The 23,391-nt window shown below is 37.7% G+C and overlaps 1 protein-coding gene and 1 long non-coding RNA gene across 3 annotated transcripts in view; both read left to right on the top strand.

Annotated features, from left to right (window-relative positions):
• The window catches only part of LOC102631025 (mitochondrial acidic protein mam33), a 38,090-nt gene that overhangs the window by 9,321 nt on the left and 5,378 nt on the right, over nucleotides 1–23,391 (top strand). The gene's annotated exons all lie outside the window — the stretch shown is intronic.
• LOC127900061 (uncharacterized) lies at nucleotides 13,638–13,950 on the top strand. Its single transcript, XR_008052038.1, has 2 exons — nucleotides 13,638–13,771; nucleotides 13,858–13,950. It is a non-coding gene; the product is annotated as an uncharacterized LOC127900061 (long non-coding RNA).

Raw genomic sequence — 23,391 nt, forward strand, 5'->3', positions numbered from 1 at the left:
TCTTCGCTTCAATTTATTCTCGTCATTTCAATTCCAATTTCAGAATTTATTATCGCCATTTTAATTTAAGTTTTAGCATATTCCAAATCATTTCCACCAAAAAATCCAACCACTCATTTACAAAATTAATTCTATACACAATTAAAATCCACCTCCTCGTGGGATCGACACTCGTCACCATTAGTCTATACTACAATAGATTCGTGCGCTTGCGAGTACATTAAAATTTGCACAACAAGTTTTTGGCGCCGTTGCCGGGGAGGTAAGTAATTTTAATTCATAGAATTAATTTTTGTGAATAATTTCTTTTATTTGTTTTCTTGTATTTTTTTTTATTATTAAAAAAAAAGAAAAAAAAAGTGAATCTACATTTAAAGGTTAGTATTTCTTTTCTTTTTCTCTTCTTTAAAATTTTGTAATTTAATTTTCCATTTATTTTTCTTTGTAATTTTTTTTTTGTTTATCTTATTAATTTAATTTTTAGTTAATTTCTTTCACGTATTTATTTTTGTGTATTTTTATAGAAAGGTTGTAATAGCGCAATAAGGTTAGTATCGTAATTTCTCCCTCTTCTTTATTTTTATTTGTTTTGTTCCCATCTTTATTTTTTGTTTTGTTTGCATCTTTATTTTTATTTTATTTATTTTGCATGCATGGTCGTAGGTCATTATTACCTAATCTTGAACCTATAGACCTTGAATTAGAAAAAACACTTCGCACACACAAACACGTTAAAAATAAAATGGATTTACAAGCACCACAGGAGAGGCCATTTAAGGACTATTTTAGTCCCTTAGCTAATTTGAGCACGTCATGCATAAGATACCCAAATGTAGCTGCTAGGAGTTTTGAATTAAAACCTAGTGTATTAAATTGTCTCCCTACATTTTATGGCCTAGAAAATGAGGATCCATATAATCATTTGAATGATTTTCATGCCATTTGTCAAACATTCAAATATGAGAATTTTTCAGATGATGATGTTAAACTTAGACTATTCCCATTTTCTTTAAAGGATAGAGCTCGTTCATGGTTAAATACGTTGCCTGCTAATAGCATTTCATCATGGGAACAAATGGTAACTAAATTTTTGAATAAATATTTCCCAGTGCATAAAACCAATGCTATTCGCAGGGAAATCTCAGAGTTTACTCAGAGAGAGGACGAGCAGTTTTTCGAGACATGGGAGCGATTCAATGGGCTACTCTTGAAGTGTCCACATCATGGGTATGAGAAATGGCACCAATGCCAATACTTTTTGGAGGGATTACTACCAAATGTGCAAGAATGGCTAATGGCAACAAGTGGAGGAGAGCTAATGTCAAAAAGTGCGTCAGAAATTTGGGAATTCTTCCAACGACAAGCAGATAATTCCCAACAACGGAGTCGATCACTCAGGACTACTAGAAGAATTAAAGGAGTGAATGAGGTTCAAATTGGCGAATCAAGTTCAGAAATTAAAGAAGTCAAAGCGATAATTGAAGGTCTCTCTCGACAAATAGCATCATTATCGACTGCTAAATCAACAGAGCCACATGACCATGACTCATACTCAGATCAAGCCAATGCCATAGGTGTAATGAGAAAGCCATCAAATTACAACCCATACTCCAACACATATAACCCTGGATGGAGAGACCACCCCAATTTTTCATGGTCTCAAGGATTCCAACAGAATGGACCAATAGCTCCAGCTCCACCAATTCCACAAAATCCTCAAGCCTCTCAGCCACCATTTAGACCATACAATCAGAACCAGAACCACTCTCAACCTAGACCATGGGAGGATGCATTCCAGAATTTTAGGAATGTTACTCACTCCACGATTGAGCAACAGAACCGCACCATTGATGGACTACGAAATGAGTTGAGAGCAGGCTTCAACTCACAAGCTCAATCTGTTTCAAGCCTCGAAAAGATGGTGGGACAACTTGCTTCTTCAGTTCAAACCTTGGCAATGACCGTTGAGAAAGGTAAGTTTCCAAGTCAACCAGTGCCTAATCCTAAAGGAGTACATGAAGCAAGTACCAGTTCACCACAACAGCATGGAGAGGTCAAAGCAGTAATGACCTTGCGAAAAGGAAAAGAAGTCGACAACAAGGTGGAGATGCTAGTGACAAAAGAAAATCAAATTGTACCTGTGAATGTTGATGACTCATCACCGGAGGAGAAAGAAGAAACCAACCCACGAGAATACGTTCCGAAAGCTCCATTTCCTCAAAGGTTAGCGAAAGGAAAAAAAGGAAAATCCACAGGTGAGATTCTTGAAATCTTCAAACAGGTAAGTGTTAACATCCCTTTGCTAGATGCTATAAAACAAGTTCCATCTTATGCCAAGTTTCTTAAAGACCTTTGTACTAAAAAGAGAAATATGCATGTTCAAAAGAAGGCATTTTTAACAGAAAACGTTAGTTCTATACTCCAACATAAAATTCCTTTAAAATGCAAAGACCCAGGCTCCCCCACTATCTCATGTAGTATAGGGAACCACACAATTGAGAATGCTTTGTTGGATTTAGGAGCTAGTGTAAATCTTCTGCCTTACTCTGTATTCATGAAACTTGGACTGGGAGAATTACACCCAACTCCAGTGGTGTTACAACTTGCAGATCGGTCCACAAAAATACCTCGTGGTATTGTGGAGGACGTGCTTATCCAGGTAGACAAGTTTTATTTTCCTGTTGATTTCATTGTAATTGACACTCAACCAATACAGGATTCAAGGAAGCACATCCCCATTATTCTAGGCCGACCTTTCTTGGCAACTGCAGATGCTCACATTCAATGCAGGACTGGAAATATGCAATTGTCTTTCGGCAACATGACTATGGAACTGAACATCTTCAACATTGCCAAACAACCTCACAGTGCAGATGATGGAATTGTTGATGTGGATTTAATAGAAACAATAGTTGATAATACTTTTCTTTCAAACCTTAGTGATGATCCTTTACAGACATGCTTAACTCACTTTGGTTTGGATTTTGATATTGACAGATCGGTTGATGAGGTCAACGCCCTACTTGACTCAGCACCATCTATGGACACTAATAAATGGAAGTCAAGAGTTGAACAACTAGCACCATCAGAGAAGCAACTCATTCCATCATCAGAATCACCACCGAAACTCGAGCTCAAACCATTGCCCAACACTTTGGAATATGCGTTTTTGGGAGAAGAAAGCACTCTGCCGGTAATCATCTCATCATCCCTCAATGACGAACAAAAAGGTAAGTTGTTGGATGTTTTAAAAGAGCATAAAGGGGCATTAGGATGGACCATAGCAGACATCAAAGGTATAAACCCAGTAGACTGCATGCATTACATTCACCTTGATGAAAATGCTAAATCTACTAGGGAAATGCAACGTCGGTTAAATCCTAATATGAAAGAAGTTGTTAGAACAGAAGTCCTTAAGCTATTAGACGCAGGTATCATTTACCCAATTTCTGATAGTTCATGGGTCAGTCCTGTACAAGTTGTCCCCAAAAAGTCAGGAGTCACAGTAGTTACGAATGCAGATAATGAATTGATACCCACTAGAGTAACTACAGGATGGCGTGTATGCATTGATTATAGAAAATTGAATTCTGTCACACGTAAAGACCATTTTCCTTTACCATTTATTGATCAAATGCTTGATAGATTAGCAGGCCATGAATTTTATTGCTTTCTAGATGGTTACTCAGGATATAATCAGATTCCCATAGCACCAAAAGATCAAGAGAAAACAACTTTCACTTGCCCTTTTGGCACATTTGCATATAGGAGAATGCCATTTGGATTATGTAATGCACCTGCTACATTTCAACGATGCATGTTGAGCATTTTTTCTGATATGGTGGAACGATTCCTTGAAGTCTTTATGGATGATTTTTCTGTCTTTGGTGACTCGTTTGATCAATGTTTACATCATCTAACACTAGTTCTGCAGAGATGTATCGAGAAGAACTTGGTCTTAAATTGGGAGAAATGTCATTTTATGGTAAAACAAGGTATTGTTCTCGGTCACATCATTTCGAGCAAAGGTATTGAGGTTGACAAAGCCAAGGTGGATCTCATTTCTAATCTTCCTCCACCTAAAACAGTCAGAGAAGTAAGATCTTTCCTTGGGCATGCTGGTTTCTATAGACGTTTCATTAAAGATTTTAGCAAAGTTTCTAGACCCTTATGCAATTTACTTGCTAAGGATGTACCTTTTATCTTTAATGATTCATGTCTTATGGCTTTTGAAAAATTAAAGCAATTGTTGACATCATCACCCATCATTCAGGCCCCAAACTGGAACTTACCATTTGAGCTCATGTGTGATGCATCTGATTATGCAGTAGGAGCAGTATTAGGACAAAGAGTTGATCGAATTCCCCATGTTATTTACTATGCTAGTATGACATTAAATGATGCACAGTTGAACTATTCAACTACTGAAAAAGAAATGCTAGCAGTAGTGTTTGCATTAGAAAAATTTCGATCTTATCTCATTGGTTGTAAAATAATTGTATTCACGGATCATGCTGCTCTTAAATATCTTCTCACAAAGAAAGATGCAAAAGCTAGACTAATTCGTTGGGTGTTACTTTTGCAGGAATTTGACTTGGAATTCAAAGATAAGAAAGGGACAGAAAATGTTGTGGCGGACCATCTCTCTCGTCTCCATTTTGACACAATTATAGAACAATTACCATTAAATGAGTCATTTCCAGATGAACAATTAATGAGTGTGGAAGTATTACCTTGGTATGCTGATATAGTTAATTATCTTGTTACAGGTAAACTTCCAGAGCATTGGACCAAGCAAGACAAGGCTAAATTCTTTGCAGAGATAAAGAATTTCTTTTGGGATGACCCGTATTTGTTCAAGTATTGTGCGGATCAAATTGTTAGACGATGTGTCCCAGAAAGTGAAATTCAGAATATCCTTTCATTCTGCCATGAACAAGCTTGTGGAGGCCATTTCAGTGCTAAGAAGACAGCGACTAAAGTTTTACAATGTGGTTTCTATTGGCCATCTATATTTCGAGACGCTTACACTTTCTGTTCTTCATGTGATAGGTGTCAACGAATGGGAAGCATTACACGAAGGAACATGATGCCACTAAATCCAATTTTAGTGGTTGAGATTTTTGACGTATGGGGTATCGACTTCATGGGACCCTTTCCCCCTTCTTTTGGCCATCAATACATATTGGTTGCTGTTGACTATGTATCAAAATGGGTAGAAGCAATTCCATGTAGGACCAATGATCACAAGGTGGTGATAGCATTTTTGAAAAGCAACATTGTTTCACGCTTTGGATTCCCTCGAGCAATAATCAGTGATGGTGGTGCCCACTTTTGTAACAAAGCATTCAAAGCACTTTTGACAAAGTATTCAATCACACACAAAGTGGCGACCCCGTATCATCCGCAAACCAGTGGCCAAGTTGAGATCTCCAATCGAGAAATAAAGCACATATTAGAAAAGACGGTGAGGCCAGACAGGAAAGATTGGTCATTAAGACTTGATGATGCATTATGGGCATATAGAACGGCTTTCAAGACCCCGATTGGGATGTCACCCTACAGGCTAGTGTATGGAAAAGCTCGCCACCTACCTGTGGAACTCGAGCATCGTGCGTATTGGGCCATCAAGAAATTCAATTTTGACATGCAGCAAGCCAACTCAGAAAGAAGATTACAACTGGCAGAACTTGAAGAAATTCGCAATGATGCATACGAAAATGCCAAGATTTACAAGCAACGAATGAAAGTCTTCCATGACAAGCACGTTATGAGAAAATCGTTCACTCCAGGTCAGAAAGTGCTTTTATTCAATTCTCGCTTGCACCTATTCCCAGGTAAGTTACGCTCTCGTTGGTCTGGTCCCTTTATTGTTCATACTGTTTTTCCACATGGGGCAATTGAAATTAAGGACCCAAAGAACGGTGTCACGTTTAAAGTTAATGGTCAAAGATTAAAGCCATATCTAGAATACCAACCACGTGGAGAAGACACCGAAATAAATTTGAGTGACCCACCAGATTTGAATTGATTTTTTTTCTTTCTTTTCGTTGATTTGATTTTGTTTTCGTTCTTTATATTATTCTTTTGCTAATTGAAATTGTTTTTGCATAAGTGTGTTTATTTTACCATTAAGTTTTCTCTTATCATTGTTAATCATGAGTCTCATACTTAGGCCGTTCCTCCTGAACATTCTTAAACCACTTCAACGTGTCAAAACTCATCTCAAAAGACAGATTCAATTTTGTAAAACACAACGCATTTGGGCTCTACAACCACCAGAGTTAGTAGCCTATGTTGAGGGTTTAGAAAGCCAACTCAGAGACATTGAGAGAAGTGTTTACGACATCCAGTTGGAGCTTGAGGTAAATTCAATAAGAGGACGATTTTAATTTTCTTTGTGTGTTTTAATTTGTTTTTCTGTTTGTGTGCTTTAGTTTGTTACCCCGGTGAAGTGGCGGATAACGGTACTCCGTGACAATCAAGTCGGTTACTTCAGTTTCCCATAATAACTGATATTCTGAGGCGAAGGTATGGACAGAAACGAGATTCTAACGAAGCTTCACAAGCGATTCCCTTCACTTCCTCAGAATGCCCTCCTTACGATCTATAAAGCTCGGTCCGAACGCATGCGATTACTCATGAGAAATAACATACCTGCTGACATCCGTTGGTTAATCGAGGCTAAAGTACGATCGGCAGGTGAGTTACCTCCAAAATTTATTGCATACATGCCTGGTTGTGGTAAAGGAAATTATGCAAGAAAACGACGAGCTCGAAGAATTTCTGTTGCTTGTCATAAGTGTGCCAGAATGAGTTGCAATAAAAACCCATGTTCTTTAGGAATGATGTCTGATAACAGGGAAGATAAGATTCAATTCATTAGGGATGGCTTGAATAAGGAGTCATTGGATGATATCCTTTTGTCTCTTGAAACGCATCCCAGTGGATATGTGCAAGGAGCGATTCTCCAGTTATGGCCATTATTCCAGAAAGAGCATGCACGATATAGTCTCGGGAATCTGACTATAAACGACCCTGTTTGCCTGTTTATAAGAAAACTGGATGGGAAGCCTATCCTCGACCCATAGAGGGCGTTCAAGCCGTTTCTGGACGTAAAACCAGAGGAAGATGTGAGCCACAGTCGCAACTACGTGTAAATATCCTTTTACTTTACTGTTATTTTATTTCATTTCACTGTTGTTTTATTGTTTGCATTATTGTCTTTAATAATTTTATTATTGTTTGCTATTTCCTTTTTACTGTTTTCTTTTTGACTCGCGAGCCATGTGCTTCATGCGTTATTTGACACTAACATGTTACCTCATTCACAGCTGTGACCCACTATCACCAAGACTCTTAAATGTGATTTCTTTTGTCAAACACTCACAAATTGTTTTTGAGAAATATTCCAATGGCAGCTACTCCCAATAGACAATTCAAGAACATTTGTGTGCTTTCTGGATTTACCTATGGCAAACATAAAGAGTTCGTTGAGGCAGCCATAGATCTTGGTCGAAGCATAGCAGCGAGAAATTTACATTTGGTGTATGGAGGAGGTAACCGAGGGTTATCAAAAATGGTCTCCGAAGCAGCTTTTATCAGAGGAAGTCAAGTGTTAGGCATCATCCCAAGAGTCCTAAAACCATTGGGCAGTTCGTCTGACTCATCAACTGGAGAAGAGTTAGTCGTCTCAGGTATGCAAGAAAGAATAACTGAAATGCTTAATCATGCTGATGCTTTTGTTTTCCTTCCAGGAGATCTTGCAACACTAGAGGCACTTATGACACTAGCATCTTGGGCCCATCTGCACATCCACCAGAAACCCATCGGTTTGTTAAATGTCAATAACTTTTATGATGGCTTTATCGCATTTCTTAACCATGCAATAAAAAACTATTTCATTCCCTCTAATGCGAAAAAACTCTTTATTTGTGCTCACACTGCTAATGAGCTACTTGATATGTTACAAGCTTATCGACCGGAGCCAGACCCCTGGACCTTTGTGTTGGAGCGTCCAAATAATGATGGTAACAGTAGCCGCAGTAAGAAGTACAAATTAGATTTAACTCTCCGCCTGTAAATATTTTCTTCTGTGTTGCACCACCCAGGTGATGTCTTCTAAACTCTACTTCTTTCATTTCAAACATTGAGGACAATGTTTCGTTCTGGTTGGGGGGAGGGAATAGTCGACAATTGTGGAATTTTGGTTAAGTTTTCACTAATTTTTTGTTGTAGAAACTAACTGTTGCTAACTTTTTGTGTTGAAGATGGCTGAATATGGAGTGTAGTTACTCTAGAAACGCATCTTCATTGTTTAAAAACAAATTCAAAAAAAAAATTCAAAAAAAAAAAAATTAATTTCAGACATTTTCTTTTTCTTTATTATGTGTTTATGTTTATTTTTCTTCTTTAATTTCTCCTCTATAAATATACATTTTCCAACTTTTGAGTCAAAGATGGCTGAATATGGAGTGTAGTGCCTCTAGAAACGCATCTTCTTAGTTAAAAAAAAAAAAATTTTCTAATAAATTTTTCTACATCATTTTCACATTCCTGCATGCATATTTTTCTTTCATGTTTAGAATAGGTTGGGGGGTAGAATGTTGTTAAAAAAAAAAAAAAAAATTTGTGTTATTTGTTTTAACATTGGATGACATGATTAATTTCAAATTTTATTATTTGTATTATCTTTGGTCTTAAGTGATGTTACGCTATGTTTGCTACTTTACATGTTGATGTCGGAGACAAATATGAGTTGCTTGAAGGAATGAACATGTCATAAATAAGTGCCAAGTGAGTTGTTGAGCCTATCATTTTCTTGGAGAGTAACCCTTTTGCCCATTCTCTATACAGCTTAGCAGTTTATTATTTTATACACGATCTCTACATTTCTTTTGAGTTAACCCTTTAAAAAAAAATGGTAAAAAAAAAAAGAAAAAAAAAAGAAAAAAAAGAGTGTGTTGCTACATTTGGAGGCCCATCTAACTAGTAGATATGGAAAATTATTTAGAGCCCTAAAAGACGATGGAGAGGCCATCTTTGATCCGTTTGAGCCTTTCAAGCCATCCCTTTTATTTAATATCCATAGTTAACCCTTTTGAGCCTTTAAAAAAAAAAAAAAAACATTTTCTTTGTCAACTTATCATCTTGACCCACTCCGATTTGGAGTATTACCTGATATCTTATAAGTTCCATCACCTATGTATGTTTGAGAAAATGTAAATAATTATTTTGTTCAGTGAAGTTATGCCAAATAAAAGCAAAAAAAAAAAAAACAAAAAACAAAAAAAACAAAAACAAAAACAAAAGTTGTTGTTTCAAAAGAATAAAAATAGGTGAAATCCACCTTGCAACTTCCAAAAAAAAAAAAAAAAAATTCTCTGCATTTTTCTCAAACATACACTTTGTTTTCCTTATTTTCCTTCTTTGTTAGCCATGTCCCTAGCCTACGTTTCGTCCTAATAAAAGTCCTTCTTGATTTTAGGGAACTATAGTTTGAAGTAGAAGCTAGTTATATGGGCTAAAAAGATGTAGTGATGCATAATTAAAAAAAAAAAAAAAAAAGATAAATAAAGTGGGTTGACTAACATTTTATTTGACTTGAGATCGTATTATTTCTAAGCTGAGGGCATATTTATTTCATCTTGGTGAGAGCATGTGATATCACTTCTTTATTATTTTCTCTCTCAATTACCATTCATTGGAGTGACTATTTTTATTGGGATTAATTTATTTGTGAGAGTGTCACTACTTCCAGTGAGATTTTGGGGTTTGACATGTCATTCTTGAGAGTAGCTAAAACAAAGTCTACTGGGCTAATTCATGTGGATGGTTGATGTGGGTGTGATGTTGCTTTAGACTGGAGATAATGCTTATACTTTTATTTGATTGCTATCATTAATCTGATGGAATAAATACGAGTGTTTCTATTAAAACAAAAAAAAAATTATTTTGAATTTGAATTTTGTTTTCGCTTTATTTGCTAGGGACTAGCAATAAGCTGGTTGGGGGGTGTGTTGAGTGTTAGAAAATGCATATTTATAAAGGAGAAAACCGTCATTTTACATTTCAAGTCTTACTAACAACCCTTACTTTTATGTATTTAACATTCTTATGATTTAATTACGTGTGTTTTATTTTAATTAAGTAATTTATGTATTTTAGGGGCATTATAGTCATTTCACAATAAAGGAGAGATCAGACGGCAAAACGGACATCACTTTTGAACTCAGGACGGTCGAAAACCTTAGGAGGAGCATAAAAGGAAAAATGGTACTATTCACGTGTACGATACTGTATACGTTACTGTTCACGACACTGTTCACATAGACGGATGATGACGTGGCATTGCCCGATGATGTGGCATTGACTGATGAGGTGTCACGATCCTGTTGGACTAAAATTCTTATGTACTGTTGATGGTGACGTGGCAGCATATCAGTGGACGAAAAATCTCGCGTACGGTGCATGCATCACACAGGATTATTTTCAACCAAACCGCGTTACTGTTCATCCGGGTCAAACCGCGTTACTGTTCAAAGTCGGGTCAAACCGTGTTACTGTTCATCCGCGTGGTCAAACCGTGGACTGTTGACTGATGACGTGGCGCAATCCTGAGCGTCCAAACTATTTTTAATCCGATGGCCATGATTTACTCCATGTATCTATAAAAAGGGGGCCTCCCCCCCCTAATTTGAGATCTCTGAATCCATTTTTGGGATCCATTTTCTGTAATTCCTTCTCCATCTTGTATTTTCTTCGTATTTTAATAAATTTCCATTTTACCCCTAGTTCAATTATGAGTGGCTAATTTTCTTTCAAGCTTGGGTTGAAGGTGAAGTCTCAACATGTGTCATGGGCTTTATTTGGTAAATTTATTTTCTCATCCCCTCTAGTTTTTGTGGATGTTTTGACTTCTCGTCGACAAATAATACTAATCTTGTCTAGTACCGCCTTGGTTTCACCGGCCCTCTAGTATAAGATTATTATTATTTGGCACGATAAGCCCTTAGCACCATATTGATTAGAGCGTGGTTCATGAGGTGTGGATTCCCCCCTCATGATTTAATTGGCATTAATACGGATTATTTAGCCCATGATGCATGTTGATATGGATCCAGATACCCAAGTACGTCATTTCAATAGATCTTCGCTTCAATTTATTCTCGTCATTTCAATTCCAATTTCAGAATTTATTATCGCCATTTTAATTTAAGTTTTAGCATATTCCAAATCATTTCCACCAAAAAATCCAACCACTCATTTACAAAATTAATTCTATACACAATTAAAATCCACCTCCTCGTGGGATCGACACTCGTCACCATTAGTCTATACTACAATAGATTCGTGCGCTTGCGAGTACATTAAAATTTGCACAACAAGTATATCATTAACTATATTTCTTAGAACTAAAATAGTAGAAAATAATGTGCAATAAATAAAAAATTTCATTGCGCGTGCATAAGTTATACAGCGCGGGTTAAAGCGCGGCAAAAGGAAGATAAAAAAAAAGACAAATTGACTAAACCAAAAAAAAGAAAAGAAAAGTAATTGACTTAATGAAACCTGGGTTCACTTTACAATGCCACTTTACTCTTTCTCTGCCACTCAAGCAAATCAAGCTCCTTCATCGTCATTGTAATAACAAGTGCCCAAGGAATCGGGTTTATCAGGTACTTTTCTTTTCAATTTCATTAATAAAGCCCAGTTTCACTTTCCTAATTCCATTTAATTAATAGTTTGCTCTTTCCACTAATTCTTTTCAGGAGATTTCGGGCTTTGTACTAATGTTCCCACTCAAAATCGTTCCAGATGGTCCCATTGCAAATTCATTTCTTGGTAAGTGGGACAATTCTTTATTGTTTGTGGGGTTCATATGTTATGACATAAACCAAACTAAATATTAATTTTTTGTGGTGGGTCATTGAAACCAAAAGATGATTTTCTTCTTTGAAAATATTTACACGGAAAAGTTGATTTTGGAGATTATATTTTATTTTTAATTTAAATTAGTAAATATTACTAATGAGATGGATAATGATTTCTTTTAATTGAGTGGCACAATTTTAATCTATTATTGGTGTTGTTGACATGATGAAACAGGTAACTCCTATTAACGCCATTGAACATAGTCTCCTATATCAGCAGTGACTTTTTACAATTTGACTGCGAAGCAAAACTTGAGGTATTGCTTTCTGCTGTATAATTAAAATTCTAAATGAAATTTCTCTATTTTGATGTTTGCTTTAAAAAATCTATTGCAGTTATATTATTTTGTCTATTTTATGTTTGTTCATAGTCTGATTCTGTTAACTTTTACTAACCTATTGGATACTCTAAATGGATCCTATTTCTTTATATTTATCTTTATATGGTCCAAACTAATCACCTTTGCACAACCAGGTCTTGCCAACATTAGTAATTCAAAATGGATAAAAGATGGGTCTACTTCTCAAGGTTTCATGTTTATTTAATAAAATAATGAATAGTTTTAGGAACAGTTATAGCTTTAGATTAACCAATAAGTTATTACTCTCATTATTATTTTTTTGTAGACATTCAGATGAATATAGAAATGGAGCACGTGACTTTGTTAATAGTGCTCGTGCAAATTCAGGTAATCTAGATATAATAGTATATGCCTATCAATTGACATAAGTGGGCATGGAACTGAAAATGATAATGAGGACGAACCTCTTAGAAGGGAAGGAGTTGAGGATATAGTGTGTGATGACTAGTTTAGTATACTAATTATTTATGTATTCTTGAATTATAGTTTATTGTTATAGTTATTTGTTTTCATGAATCTATTAATTGGTTCCTTAAATTAAACGATTATGTTAATGTGCTTATTTCTCCGTGATTATTTTTATATGTTTATTTCTAAACAAAGCTCTAGCTTTGTCATTGGCATTAATCTCTTGTCATAATAATATAAACATTTTTTTCAGCATTTAACAATTGTGCAGGGGGTAAAAGAGATGGACAATGCTGAAGTAAGTAATTTTTTTTTTTGGTTCAACATTGAATTATAATTTTTTTATCTTCATATACTTATTTTATTTTTGTTTATTCCTACATTAATTATGCTATGTATAAAGTCTTCTAGGCAAGGTGAGAAAAGAAGTCGAGATAAATTTGGAGAAAATGCAACTATTCAAGGGGAGAATGGACCATTAGCAACTAGTAATAGAGAAAATGCACACATATCTCAATCTGATGACAAAGGCACAAAAAAGAAAAGAGGTCCAATCAAACTTGGAATGATTCAAGATCGTTCTCCACCATTGAGCATTGAGTTTAACGAATGTGGCCAGGCAGTAGGTGTAAATTCTGATAAATATGCATCTTTTATTGGAGTTATAACAAGAGAACATGTGCCTGTTTGCATGAAAAATTGGCTTTCGGTTGACCACAAGCTAAAAGAAGATCTTTGGTCATTAGTGCAGGTATATGATATTATGCAATAATTATCTTTATTAACAAATACAGCATTTATCTTGAGATTTATTATATCAACTATTGTTTGCATTTTTCTTATAATTTATACAGGAAAAATTCGTTGTGGATGAGTCTCGTAAACGCTTGGCTTTAAGAATGATGGGTGATTGCTGGAGACGATACAAATCAGAGAACAACTAAGATCAAACAAGCCAACAAAGAGCATAATAAAGCACGTGTACTTTCTCTTATCAAGCCAAAAAATATAACTTCCAAAGAAGATTGGGCTAAATTTGTCAAGGAAAGGTTGTCTCCAGAATTTAAAGTAAGTTAGTCCATTGCATTGCAATAATGGTATTCGAATTAAGTTCATATCTATTAAAACTATACATTTCAATGTTTGATTGATAGGCAATAAGTAAGAAGTTTAAAGAAATGAGAAATAATCAGGAAGTGGTTCATTCAATGGGCCGACTAGGTTATGCTAGGAAGGAGCATACCATGGTATGAGTTTATTTAATTCGAATATTTTTTTACACTTATTTGATTTACTTTAAATTACATATTTTTCTTAATTGTAGAAAAAAAAGAGTTCAAATCCATCTGAAATCACTAGAGTTGATGTTTGGATTGAAGGCCATCTGAAAAAGAATGGTCAACCTGTTAATGAAGCAGCTTCTAAAGCATTGGTAAGAGATATCTATACAAAGTATTCTTGTTATAACTATTCATATGTATGTTTTTAATAATGCTATTTTGCCTTCTTCTAGGAAAAAGTTAGAAAGTGCCATCATTCAAAAGATAATGCAAGGCCTAACAACATACGTAATGATGCTATTGCAAAAGTATTTGGACCTGAAAAGCGTGGACAAGTTCGAGGACTGGGGTTTGGAGCCACTCCCACTCAATTAGAAGCACATATTCGATCTACTGGAAAAGTAAAAGAACTTCAAAACCAACTGCAAGCTCAATCTGAAAGAATGTCTGTCCTTGAAAAGAATTATGAGCATTTGATAGCTGCGCTTTTAAAACAATGCCAACAGGTAAATGACTATATGATAATGCATATATACATGTAACTAGTTATTTGAAATCCATTCTAAGACTTAAGAGAATTATAATCATTTACAGAATCCAAGCAAAGGTTTTGATGATATTATAACTTCTCAAGCTTGTACTCCTCAGGTAATGCTTTTTTATCTTTTTTTAGACTTATTAAGAATGTTTCATTGAAAAGAAAAAAAAAGTACTCGCTAAACCAACTTTTATTTCTCACTCCTATAAGTTGTAAATCCATATTCGTCTTGCTTATAGTCACAACAAGGAAGCGGTACAATGCAAGAAAATGGCCACTATGAAAATGCAAGATGTTATTTATTGAATTGGTATTCAGATGATGTTGATGAAATAGTGGCTGAAGGAACGATTGCCTCAACAGACCCTAAGGCAAAAGTTCACCACATGCCTCTTGGAAGATATTGTTGGAAAGTTTGGGTGGAATCAATATCTGATGGTATGGATGAAGTGACTTTATATAAAGTGACATATGAAGCTCATATAATAGTTGAGGCTTTGGGAAGCACTGTTGCTTGGCCAAAAAGTTGAATTAAATTGTTTTAAAGAAGGTATGTAGGCATACAAATATTCTCTTTGGTATGTATATATAATTATTTTTCAAATGCAGCAAATAAAAATTGATTTAGTTGACCTTTTTGTAGGAGTTTATGCCTTGAAGAAGATGTTTTTGTTAGCGTGTATATATGCCTTGAAGAAGATGTTTTTGTTGGCGTGTATGTATGCCTTGAAGAAGTTTTTGCTGGAATTGCAAGCTGAAGGAGCTTTTGCTGGAGATGATTTTTTGAATTTGATATTTATGGAATTGCAACTGCCACTGATGTGTTGTAATTATTTTTTTTTTGGTGTTTTGCTAGATGGAAATTATACTGATGTTGGAAATTTCTATGGATTAATTGTATGAATACTAAAATATTTGTGTGACTTTTTGCGGGGATGTGTGGTCATTACTATGTTTATCAAATCTTATTACAATAAGCCGAATATTTGAATTAGTTCATATACATTTTATATATGGTGGCAGCAGTGTAGTAGTAGTTGTAGTAAGTAAGTAAGTAAGTAAGTAATAATAATAATAATAATAATTATTATTATTATTATTATTATTATTATTATTATTATTATCATTATCATTATCATTATTGTTATTATATATTTATTATTATTATTATTATTATTATTGGCAACATGCAAGATATGTTGTTTATTGAAAAAAAAATTGAAATTAATGGCGACAATTAGTTGCTTGTAGCTATATAGTTTATGACAACATTCACAAGCTTGTAGTCAAAAATTTGGATGTAGATGACTTTTTTAACCACAATCACTACAAGTTGTCATAAGATATTTAACAACATTCATATATTTTTCAACAACAAGAATTGCGTGTAGTTAAAAGTTACCTGCTTTTCGCTACAGCAAGAACCGCACCATGCATGTGCTCGTCGTGAAACTCCTTCCACAACAAGCTCTGCCTGTTGTCATATAGTATTTTTCTTGTAGTGTTGGGAATCATACTTAGTAAATTCTTGGTAGTTATGGTTACTGCCATTAGTGACTACAAGCAGTCTTTGCAATTTAGGGATTTAGATAGAGAGAAGAAAAAGATTTTCATTCAGGTCACTAGGGATGGACAAAGACAAAAGGTCTGCACGTATGATTTGGTTGTTGGAGACATTGTTCATTTATCTATTGGAGACCAAGTTCCTGCTTATGGGATTTTTATATCAGGACACTCGCTGCTTATTGATGAGTCGAGCTTGTCGGGGCAAAGTGAGCCAAGGTATATGTACGAAGAAAATCCTTTTCTTCTTGCTGGTACTAAAGTTCAAGGTGGGTCAGGAAAGATGCTAGTGACAACAGTTGGTATGAGGACTGAATGGGGGAAGTTGATGGAAACTCTGAATGAAGGTGGTGAAGATGAGACCCCACTGCAGGTGAAGCTAAATGGTGTTGCTACAATAATTGGTAAAATTGAATTGTTTTTTTCTGTGCTTGAATTTTTAGTATTGATTGGAAGGTTTTTGGGGGAGAAAGTGATTCATAATGAGTTCACAGATTGGTCCTCAGCTGATGCATTGACACTGATCGACTACTTTGCCGTTGTGGTAACTATAATTGATGTGGCTGTCCCTGAAGGATTGCCATTGGCAGTCACATTGAGCCTTGCCTTTGCAATGAAGAAATTAATGAATGATGGGGCACTTGTCAGGCATCTCTCTGCATGTGAGACAATGGGTTCTGCAAGCTGCATTTGTACAGATAAGACGAGGATGTTAACCACGAACCACATGGTAGTTGATAAGATCTGGATAGCCAATACAATTTCAAATGTTGAAGGAAATAACAGAAAAGATATCTTGCAGTCAGAAATATCTGAGAGAGTATTAGACATCACCTTGCAGGCAATATTTCAAAACACTGGTTCGAAAGTGGTGAAAGATAAAGATGGCAAGAATTCCATTTTAGGAACGCCAACAGAGTCAGCAATATTAGAATTTGGCTTGCGTCTGGGTGGCGATTTTGAGGCCCAACGTAGAGAGTTTAAGATTGTCAAGGTTGAGCCTTTTAATTCGGTTAGGAAGAAGATGTCCGTGCTTATTGCTCTTCCAGCGGGTGGGATGCGAGCTTTCTGCAAAGGGGCTTCAGAAATAGTGTTAAGTATGTGTGACAAAGTGGTTTCTGACAACGGAGAACCGGTACCTTTATCTGAAGAGCAATTCAGGAATATCACTGATGTAATAAATGGCTTCGCATCTGAAGCTCTGAGAACTCTCTGCCTGGCTTTTAAAGATCTAAATGATTCTTCTAATGAAAACAACATCCCTGACAGTGGCTATACATTAATAGCAGTTGTTGGAATTAAGGATCCCGTGCGTCCTGGAGTCAAGGAGGCGGTTCAAACTTGTTTAGAGGCTGGAATTACTGTTCGCATGGTCACTGGTAATAATATAAATACAGCTAGAGCAATAGCTAAAGAATGTGGCATACTTACATCAGATGGTGAGGCTGTGGAAGGACCAGAATTTCGTAACATGTCTCCCGCTGATATCATACCAAAGCTTCAGGTTATATATTATCGAACTGAACATAATGAAGTTAAAATCTGAATCTATATGCACAAGAAGGTGCTAATACTTTTATGACTGTTTATTATGGATACAGGTAATGGCTCGTTCTTTGCCCTCGGACAAGCACACCTTGGTAACTCAGTTGAGGAATACATTTGGGGAGGTTGTTGCAGTGACTGGTGATGGAACCAATGATGCTTCTGCTTTGCATGAAGCAGATATTGGACTTGCAATGGGCATAGCAGGGACAGAGGTTAGTGTTTACATATTATATATGTGTATTTACTTTGAAAACCAACATATAACTGATGATTATATAAGATTTTGGAGTAGTGCAAAATCTCAGCTGAACAAAACAAGTTTATTAAAAAATACCTCTGAGCTTTTCTCTCCTTTCTCCCTAAAGATATTTTTTCTTAAGTTCTAAAGTCAAAATGTCTAACCCGTTTACCTTCATTGATTACCTTTTTATAGCCTTCCTGTGAATCCGATCCCCCACAATCCATGCCCATCACTTTCCCCAACCCACGGAAGTGGATGCTTGAATGTCGTAATTGTGGCTGAGTGGGTTTCGTGCCTAGATTCTCGAATAGGAGTGCGCATTTCGTTAACCACTATAGACTGTGTCTGCTAACCTCGATCTTTAGCAGGGAAACTTGTCGGCTCCTAGCAGGAGACCATCTCGTCCTCGTGGGCGAGCAAAAAATTCCTGCTCGTGGATACCCGCTACCAGACTTTACCCATCTACTCACTTGTAAGGAGGCTGACTCCTCGTTCAGGGTATGGTTGGTCTCATCGTTATAAATCCCCAAACACTAGTCTCCCAGTTTCTGGTATTTGCAATGCAATAGATTAATACTAGAAACTTTATTAGTCTGGGCTTTCTCGAGGCACATCTGACTTGGCTGTAAGAAATAAGGATATTGCTCACTCCCGCTTAGTCGTTTCCCCTTTTGCCACTAACAGGCTGTTTCCTTGAAGAGTCATTTCGCAATTAAATGTAGAAGAGGCAGCAGGAATACGTCCACCCGTTTGAACTTCAAATTGACGATTGTGGAACCCTCGGAGCACGTGCTATTTGAATGGCAATAAACCGAAAGCATCACCGTCACTTCAAAACCCTAACTCTCTAAAGTGTTCTTTTCCTCATCCAATCTCTTTCACATCTTCCGACGGCCGGTGATCCTTTCATCTCCAAAATTCAAACTACCGTTCTTATTTTCGTTATGGTGCTTCACTACTTCAAGTACTGTTTTCTCCTTCCCAACTTTGGATTTTTGTTGTTATTTTGAATGGGGTTCAGTTGTGTCATTTCGGATAGAGTTTAAGGAATGTCAAAAGGCAAAGAGAAAGTGATTGAGGTTGGCGATGACGAGTTAGACTTCCTATCTAGTCTACTTACTAATCCCGCTTTTGACCCCGAGATTCCTTTAGAACTGATAAGATCTAGTTTAGGGAATAGTGCTAGGAGAATGTCTCCTGAAGTAACCACTTCAAATAGCGACGATGACGGGTCTTCTGGTTCGGAGGATACTCTAAGTGAGGACCCGAGTGAAGACTCTGGTGAAGCATCCTCACCTGGGGTATCACAACCAGAAAGGAAGAGGAACCTAGGGGGTAGAGCTCTGGCAAAAAATTATGTTATTGACCTCACGATCTGTATGACCACAATAGAAGACCTTATAGATCTTCAAACTATTTATGACATCCCTGATGGTATACCTCTTAGGGTTCTAGGTAAAAATAATACTCCCAGTGACCTCCTAGGGGATATGTTACTATGTTTCTGAAAAGCTTTAAATTTGGGATCAGGCTGCCCTTACAACCTTATTTCATCCAGATGCTTAGTGGGTTGCACTTAACTCCTGGTCAGCTTAACCCTAACGGGTGGAGATTACTTTCTGGTCTGTTCATTTTGTGGAGCAGATGCTATCAGAGTGAGCCCACGGTTGATGAGGTCAAACACCTATAACAGTTAAAGAGTAGCCTTAAAGACGCCGGTTGGTATTATTTCATGTCAAGCACCAAGACCAGGAAACTCATAACTGATCTTCCAACAGGTGGTGGTGGGAATTGGAAGAAAATAATTCTTTTTCACTAGGGGTCCTTAAGGTCAAGTGACACAGATTGATGGGGAGAATGTTCTCGTCCCCTCCCGTTTCGTAGTTCCAGGTAGCCCGCTTGTTTTAGATGTCTTGTACCCCTAGTTGGTCTCATGATTGATCTATCTTTGACACTGTCTTTGCTCGAGCTATAGGTTCCTGGGGCGTCCACTACAAACTCAAGCTTGACGTGCTCAAGCGGGTCGAGACTGTGTTGGCCAATTCCTGCTCGTGCAGAGAATTGTTGTCCACTTATAACTTGCTCCAATCTCGCCCGATATCCACCAACCTCAAGATGGAGGACGCTGTAATCGGGGCTATGAACAGAAAACAATCACAGCGTCCTCATCTCAATGCTGCTAAGCAAGATCACCATAAGGATTCTCCTCTTGGCAAATGGGTCAACACTGTGGAGCAGGTCGCCCTTTTGAAGACTCTATCACCTCCTCCTCCTCCCAAGGCCGGCGAAACTAGTGGGACTGCCAATGGCACTGATCCCACTTCTCCGCCTCTACGTACAGGCCTAAAACCTCGTTTGCACGATAATCGACCAGAGTTGATCCCTTACATCAGCGAGTTTTTTAAGCTCGTGAGCGAGAAAGACTTTGAGGAATTTGATGGTAGCACTCTAGGCGAGCTGGTCGGGGCTATACAGTTCAGTGCCTTTCATTTCGATTGTATGGCCACTTATTATAAAGCGAAGGTCGGCCGTTACGATAGAAGAATGAAAAAAGACATTCAGTCGGCCAAAAGCAAAGCTGGCGCTGCAGAGAAGAAAGCTGGAGATCTCAACCTTGAGAATATTAAGTTGATTGAGCGAGAGTCCCTCGCGCAGGCAAAGGCTATCACTCTTGAAGAAGAGATGAATAAGGTTAAAGAGGACTTGTAAACGCAGAAAGCTACCTATGAAACTCAGCTCGAATCCCTGAGTGCTTCTCACTAGACTCATGTCGAAAACTTAGAGAAAGAAGCTGACAACCAGTACGACCAGGGGTTTCGGCTTTTTTATCGGCGCATCATGGCCGTTCTCGGGAAGCAGTATCCTGATCTAAAGATGGATGAGCTTGCCGCTAGTGTTGCTGAATATATGGACAAAGAGGCAGCCAAAGAAAATGGTAAAGAGTTAGATCCAAATGCATCCGAGGAGGCAACTTCTCCTCCTCGTGCAGCCCTTACTGATGTTGCCAAGGCAAGTACTCCTCCGGGCGCAACCAGTGAGACCCCCTGCTCCTGAAGTTGACCAACCAGCGGAAACGACTCCGCTTACTGATCCCCCGCCTTCTGATCCCCCGCCTTCTTAATTGTATTTTGTATTGTGGATTTCCTTTTGGAACATTGTATGTCGATATTAGTTGTTCTTTACTTTTGTTGGGAAATTAATAAAACTCCTCAGTTCGTTTGCTTGCTTCACATACTCTTGTTTTTTTTTTTTGGCTCGCTTACACTTGATTGAGCAGATGCTAGGAGACTTGGCTCTGCATGCCTTAGAAACTTATTGAAACTTTTAGTTGTCTGCTCGTCTTAGCTTGGTCGAGCAGATCCTGGCATGCTTGACTTCCTGTCTTGCCATAAAACAGGCTTTGAGACTTTTGAGTCTTTTCATGCCTTAGAAACTTTTTGGAACTTTGGTGGTCTGCTTGCCTTCGCGTGGTCGGTGACAACTAAATGAAATTCCTCCACGTTCTATTGATTACTGAACTCGACTTACATGAAATTGAAATAAACGATAATAGGAAATAAATAACTCTTAAGTGTAATTGGATCTTACTGAAAATATTTCTTGAGATGTGCTGTGCTCCACGGTCGTTTCACCTCGTGGCCATCTGCACGGACGAGCTTATAGGCTCCGGGTCCAGCCACATGTTTGACTTTGTATGGCCCTTCTCAATTAGGACTGAGTACTCCTTATGTTGAGTCTTTTGTGTTTTGATTTACCCTCCTGAGTACCCAATTGCCAACCTTGAACTATCGTACACGCATCTTCTGGTTGTAGTAACGAGCAACTATCGTTCACTGCCTTAGCCAATTCCAACCCCGCTATTAAAGCTTCATATTCTGCCTGGTTATTTGTAATTGTGAACTCTAATCTTACTACATAAGAGATCTCCTCCCCTTCTGGGCCCTCCAAAATAATCTCTGCTCCAGAACCATGTTCTCTAGAGGATCCATCCACCGATACTTGCTAGACCCGATCTTCGTCGTTGACTATAGCAGCACCTAGCTGGTCGAAACCCACTTCGGGCTCTGTGAATTCTGCCACGAAGTCCGCCATTGTTTGGGTTTTTATCGCTACTCGGGGTGTATAGCTTATATCAAACTCTCTCAGCTCCATGGCCCATTTCACTAGTCGACCAGAAGCATCCGGCTTGTGCAGAGTCTACCGCAAAGGTTGGTTTGTTATTATCGAGACGGGGAATGCTTGAAAGTATGGTCTCAGCTTTTGAGCAGCAACCACAAGAGCAAATACCTATTTCTCCAACGGTGGGTATCTAGTCTCGGCGTCGAGCAGCGCGTTGCTTGTCTAATATATTGGATACTGAATGCCTTCTTCCTCTCTCACTAGAACCGAGCTCGTTGTATGATCTGATACCGCCATATATAGAAAGAGCACGTCCCCTTCCTGCGGCGTGGACAACAAAGGTGCTCTCTGCAAATCCTGTTTCAAGTTCTGGAAGGCTTCTTCACATTCGGGGGTCCATTCTGTTTTCCTTCCATTCCTTATCACTTGAAAAAAAAGCTTGGCACTTATTTATCGCCTTGGATACGAACAGACTCAGTGCTGCCAACTTCCTCGTAAGGCTCTGTATCTCCTTCAGGTTGCGAGGGGATCTCATCTGCACGATTGCTTGGATCTTTTCTAGGTTCGCCTCGATCCCCCGATGGCTCACTATGAGTCCAAGAAATTTTCCTGACTCGACCCCAAAGGCACACTTCTCCGGGTTGAGCTTCATCTTGTATTTCCTCAAAAGCCCAAATGTCTCCTTGAGGTGCTCTACATGTTCATTCGGGTTCTTTGACTTGGTTATCACGTCGTCCACGTAAACCTCCATCGTTCTCCCAATCAACGACTTAAAGATTTTGTTCACCAACCTCTGGTATATGGCACCCGCATTCTTTAAACTAAATGACATTACGCTGTAACAGAAAAAACCTTGGTTAGTGATAAACGCCATGCTCTCCTCATCATGCTCGTACATTGGGATTTGGTTATATCCCGAAAATGCATCCATGAAGCTAAGCAACCCATGACCGGCTATTGAGTCAACTAGCTAGTCGATCTTTGGTAAGGGAAAACCATCTTTCGGGCACACATTGTTAAGGTCAGTGAAATCAACGCACATTCTTCATTTTTCATTAGCCTTTTTTACTAGAATAACATTCGATATCCATTCAGAGTAGTTGATTTCCCGAATAAATCTCGCCCTCAAGAGCTTCTCTACTTCACTATTTATTGCTTCGTACCTCTTCTAGTTAAAGCATCTTCTATTTTATTTTACAGGCCGAGCACCCTTCCTTATTGCTAACCTGTGGCAGGCCACCTCAAGGTCGATTCCCGGCATGTCCCCATGTGTCCAAGCGAACACATCTGCGTAAGCTCGCAGACAATGCATTAGCTCCTGCTTCTGCTCTCCTTTAAGTCTCGACCCGATTCGAATTATTTTTCCCGAATCAGCTTTTTCCAAGTTTACCGTTTCCAG

This window comes from Citrus sinensis, chromosome 9 (genome assembly GCF_022201045.2).
Source record: "Citrus sinensis cultivar Valencia sweet orange chromosome 9, DVS_A1.0, whole genome shotgun sequence".
Taxonomy (NCBI): Eukaryota; Viridiplantae; Streptophyta; class Magnoliopsida; order Sapindales; family Rutaceae; genus Citrus; species Citrus sinensis.